This window comes from Hevea brasiliensis, chromosome 9, assembly GCF_030052815.1.
Source record: "Hevea brasiliensis isolate MT/VB/25A 57/8 chromosome 9, ASM3005281v1, whole genome shotgun sequence".
Taxonomy (NCBI): Eukaryota; Viridiplantae; Streptophyta; class Magnoliopsida; order Malpighiales; family Euphorbiaceae; genus Hevea; species Hevea brasiliensis.
This window is the reverse complement of record NC_079501.1, coordinates 28,281,510-28,287,509: the sequence shown is the minus strand read 5'-3', so window position 1 is coordinate 28,287,509 and position 6,000 is coordinate 28,281,510.

The window sequence follows — 6,000 nt, the reverse complement described above, 5'->3', positions numbered from 1 at the left end:
GAAAGACGATTCTGGAGTTAAGGGTTCATATTTAAGTCATTTTGGGATTTTTCCTAGCTAGCCCAATCCATGAAATTTATGGGTTTAAAGGACATTAATTCTAAAATCCTTTGAAAACTCTTTCGAGTGAGACAAAGAGTGCCTTAATTAACTTAATCCTACTTTCGTGGAGTTAAAATTAACCAAGACCCATTAGGTTCTTTAATCAATCTATTAAAACCCTTTTAACCCTTAGTCTATTTCTAGATCTAAGTTAATTAAGTCCAATTTCTTGATTAACTATCACTTGGTTTTCTCCTGTCGGTGCTTCAACAAAGGATTAAGAACATAACTTAATGGGGCCCTTCATTAAGCATGTGAATAAGCACACAAGAAATGGATTAAACCTCATAAATTCATTAAATTGGGACTAACCCAGTTCAAATCCACAAAAATAACTAAATATTACATCCCTTACTCCAGAATCAAAGTAAAACTACTCACTATCCATAATGCTTACAAGATATATTGAGTTTATATGGAAATAAAGCTTTAATCTAAGCTAAGAAACAATAAACTAAACACTAGAAATGTAGGAAAAATGTAAGAAAAGAAAGGAATCTCCAAATCTGGTTGGAAATGGTATGGAAAATGGATATGACTCTTCAGCTGCTCTTTTGCTCCTCTTCCTTTTTCTGCTCCCCTCCTTCTAAAATGGGAAATGGGGCTATTTATAGCATTTTCTGACATGGAGCCCTAAAATGGTGTGTTTTAGGAGGGATTTTCTGAGGGAATCTTCTGCCAGCTCATTAATGAAATCTTTGTGGGACTGCATAAGTGGACTGCATAAGTCATGCAGTCCCTTATGCAGTTTTCGGCTAGTTTCTGGCTCACTTATGCGAAACTGCATGACCAGGTGCATAGGTTATGCACAATTCCGTAAGATTGCATAAGGGGGCGTGAATCCGCAAAAGCCATGTACTCTCCTTATGCACAATTCGGCAGATATTGGAACAGTGATTTTTCTCCTTATGCAGATCTGCATGGCTTATGCGGCAAGTTATGCGCAATTTGGCCAATGCATATTTCAACTTTGAAACTTGTTTTTGACATCTTTGGCTGTAGAGATCACTCCTCAATGGCAAAATTTCTTTTTAGTCCTTCCAAAACACTATATTTCCTACAAAACAAAGTAAAAATTACAAATTAATCCAAAATTGATAATTATGAAAAACTAACTAATTAACTAATGAAATTAGCTAAAAATGACTAATAATCAAATAAAATGGCTATGAAATTAAACCTAAATGATTATGCAAAATGTATGCATCAAATACCCCCAAACTCAAACTTTTGCTTGTCCTCAAGCAAACTTTAAAATGTGATGCAAAATTTTTAGGGGTGCCTTATCCAAAGAGCTATAAAAATTACCTATTAGAGTAACTTAACACACCTTTAGCCATACCAGCAATCCATATACCCATCCTTCAAAATGCAAAGAATTTAATGCTTATCCAAGCTTTCACCGCTTAGCCATCAAGTCAATTATCATTCAAAATCCCCAAACCAACCAATCAAAAGAGAAAGTCATGCTCAAAAGGAATTCTAGGACAATCAATAACCAAAGTGTCTCTATATAGAATGATGGAATTAAATGAATGAATGGATAATTTTCCAATCCCATAGGCAAATTCCCTACTCCTATCTCCACTAATGTAGCAAGTACTATCAAGAGATCAAAGGTCTTTTTAGGGATGTAATGGGGCCATGGGGTTCAAAATGAGGCTAAGAAGAAAGATGGGTAAAAAGGATTCAAAGCATGAGAATATTTTCAATCTTGACAACATAAGGTATATTTCTTATTTTATTATATTTTTTTCTTTTTTTTTTAATTTATATGGGAGAGAGAAATATACAATGAGGATTGTCAAGTGCTAGCATAATTTACAAAACACATAAAAATGGAGAGACATTTTGATACTTTAAATTTGTATCTTGCATTTTCTTTTGATGATTGTCCCTAAAAATGCCACCCCCAAACTCATTCCTTTTAATACTTTGGGTGGATTTTTTTCAATTTGAATGACAATAATGAAAAACACATATTCTAGCACTTTTACAAGATGACAAGCATTTCTTCTCCCTTTTATTGTATATATTTTTTTCTCTTTTCTTTTCTTTTTCTCTCTTTTTTTTTTTTTTATGTACCTAATATTCAATTATCCTCATGAAAAGGGTTGGAGTGTTTGGTTCATTGGCTAGGTAGCAATAAGGATTTCAAGAAAAATTAGGAATAAAAAGGCTCAAAGGGGTTTGCAAGGGTAAATTTTAATTAGGAAAAGGGCCAAAGGTTTAAAATGAGAAGGTTTAAATCAAAGAATGCCTAATCATCTCTCTTTTCAAGTACAAGCTGGTATTTCGCCTCGAAAGGTTTAGAAAATTTATTCTAGGATTGGTGAGACATCATTTGACTACCTTATATCCAATAACTCCCTCTAAACACTTCCATCTCCAAATGACTAGTTGGGTGGCTTTTTGGCTAAGAAGATATAGGCAAGGGATAGACACTTCAAAACCTTGCACCTCTTAGGAAACTTTCAATTCACAAACCCAACTAAAGGTAAGTCAAATTACTATCATAGGCACATTTTCAATACTCAAGGGATTTGGCAAAAGATTTTAATGCATGATGCATGATTCCTAAAAATGAGCAATGCATTAACTAAATCGAGAAAATCTATTTGTGTGCAATGTGTACAATTTCTAAGTGATGTATAATGTGTGTGTAAATGTGTTATGTATATGTATGTATGGATATATATGTAAAATATTTACAATATATGTAAATGGAATGGGATGAGATGTTCCTATACTCAAAATGTGAAAAATGTAACAAAAATGTAGCAAAAATCAAAATGTGCACCCCCAAACTCAAAATTAGACATTGTCCTCAATGTCTCAAGCACTGTATTATAAAAACTTAAAGTAAATAGGAATTACCAGGAATTGTGAGATTTAAGAGCAAAAAGAAGGAGTTACCTGGTATAGAGCAGATGAGAATTCAAGAAATAATGGAGATGCATAAGAAGCTGCACAGGTTATGCAGAGTAAAGTGCTGTCCAGAATAGGTGCATAAGGAAGGTGCATAAGCTGTGCGTTTCTGCATGAGTGGCAATAAGGACTGCACAGGCTATGCAAAATATTTGCATAAGGGGATTTACAGCTTGTGAAGTACATTCAAAAGTTGCTGCATGATGATGAGCAAGGAAAAATGCAAACACCAGTAAAAGCATGCAAATATATACAGAGTATGGATAAGTATGCACAAAAGGGCAGTAAAGGCAATGAAAATCAATGAAAAACTAATGTAATAGCTATCCAATAAAACTTCAAGAAAAACAGAATTCAAAACAAACTAAAATTATTTCAACATATCTACAAATAAAAACTCCTACAAGTTTGAACAAAAGTAAAGCAGAAACTAATCTAATTCTATTGTTTTGCCCTTGTCCAAAGATGCTGCTAAGGGTTCTTTGCTTTGGTTCTTTGTCAGTGATGGTCTTTGGAGGAGGTGATGGAGGTGGAGGAGGAGTTTCTTGTGGAGGGGAATCAGGGTTGGGAGGCCGCATTGCCAAGGGCGAAACTTGGAGAGGGGAGGTTTGAGGGGAATGAGGAGGCAACTCCATTGGTTGCCGATGATGAGGATGGAGGAGATGAGGGAGAAAATGAAAAAGGCAGAGAGAAATTAAGGCAAATGCGGCGAAAATAGGAGTGGAGAAGAAGAGGAGAGGTAATGCCGGGAGAGATGGAAGTGGAGGGACAGTCGTGAACAGAAAAGACGGGAAGAGGAGGTGGGAAAAATGGTTGCCGAAAAGAAATTTTGATTTGAACAGGGTTTGTGTAAAACTGCATAAGTGAAAAGTGAGTGTGCATAACTTATGCACTCTCTTATGCATGTTTCGGTGGGTGATAAAAAAGTGTGAAAAACTGATTATACAAGAGTGCATAGCTTATGCGCTAACTTATGCAAGTTTTGGCCTGTTTTGGATTTCAGAGAAATAGGTCATGCGGAAGTGCATAAGTTATGCACTCTCCTTATGCAGGTCTCGGCAGATTTTGGTGTTTGAAAAATGTGGTCATGCAGTTGTGCATAAGCTATGCACTCTGCTTATGCACTTTGCGGTGGGTTTTGATTTTCAGGGTTTGTAGTTATGCAGAAGTGCATAAGTCATGCACTCTACTTATGCACCTCTCGGCAGGTTTTGGAATTTGGGGTTTCTGGTTATGCAGTTGTGCATAAGTCATGCACTCTGCTTATGCACCTCTTGGCAGATTTTGGATTTCAGAGTTTCTGGTTATGCGGAAGTGCATAAGTTATGCACCCTCCTTATGCAGACTTCGGCAGAGAGAGAAAATGCAGGATTTGAAGTCATGCAAATGTGCATAAGTCATGCACACACTTATGCAAGTCTCGGTAGGTATGAAATTTGACAAAAATGTGGCTATGCAGAGTTGCATAAGTTATGCACCTCCTTATGCAGTTTGCAACAGAGATGAAAATGGCAATAATTGTGGTTATGCAGGATTGCATAAGCTATGCAGTTACTTATGCACAATTCAATAAAATTGAGAGAACGAATGAAAATGATTTGCAAGTGTGAAAAATACCCTAAAATGAAGAAATATAATTCTATGAAGCATAAACCATGAGAAATTGTCACAAAAAACACATCAATATATACAAAGTCCATCAAAATTGCATCACACAAGCTTGTAAAAGTGAATCCTACATAAAAGGCATTTATGAATCATGCCATTTCAACTCAAATTCTGCAAATCAACATTTAGCACATTAAAACTCAATAAAATCTGCATAAAGTTGCATCTATCCACAAATGAGAATGGACTCCCCAAGTTTTGCCAAGAAAATGCAATATGTCCACCTTAAATCCCACAACCCAAATAGGCTCAAAACTGTAAAAATGACCCACTTACCACCATATTAACATTATAAGCACAAATACTTAAAAGTTATACACCCAACCTCACCAAGAACATAAGTCATTTGCTGCAGACCCCCTCATTTGCTGCAAATTTCATTTTTCTTCATAAACCAAGAGCAAACCTGCATAGGTTATGCAGCAAAAATTAATCAGTTTTGGGAGAGTTGAGGGATAAAATATCAGTTAAGGGTCACTCCCCAGCAGTTCACTAGCCTTCCTCCATTGAAATACATCTACAAGGGACAAGATTCAACAATGTCAAAAATTGAATTTGGAGATTTAAGATAAAAACAAAAGCAATGTAAATAAAAGTAAATCAACAAAAAGGAAAATAAAAGAACTTGGGATGCCTCCCAAGAGGGCTAATTTATAGTCCTTAGCTGGACTCTTTTCATGTTTCATGGCGGCTGAAATTGGAATTTATTGCCTTTGTTTCCAATAGGTTCTTCAATGAATCTATACTTCATTTTCTTTCCATCATATGAGAAGATCCTTGTTGCTTTGTCTAAAAATCCAACCATTTCTTTCTTGATGACCTTTGGTGCATCTTTTTCTTTGAGAGATGGTTGCTTGGCTTCACTTTTCTCCACTTGCTCAACTTGAAAGATTGGTGCCATAGGACAAGGTGGATTACTATTCAAATGTTGTGCAAATGCAGCCTCTTTTGGATTTTCATCATTGATACTCCCTTCATGGATAAGACAACTTTTAAGAGAAGCCTTTGGATAGCTCTTTCTAAAGTGCTCTTTTGCTAACTCATCAACTATATCAATTCTCAAACAAGAGTCTACATCTTCATGTTGCTTCTTCTTATCATTGCCAATGTTGAAGACTAAATGATCCTCTTCGACTCTAAGAGTAAGCTTTTCACCTTTCACGTCAATCAAAGCACCAGTTGTAGCCAGGAAAGGCCTCCCCAAAATGATTGGCATATGAGAATCCTCTTCCATGTCCAAAATGACAAAGTCAACTGAGATGTAAAATTTTCCAACCTTCAGTGGTATATTTTCCAAGATCC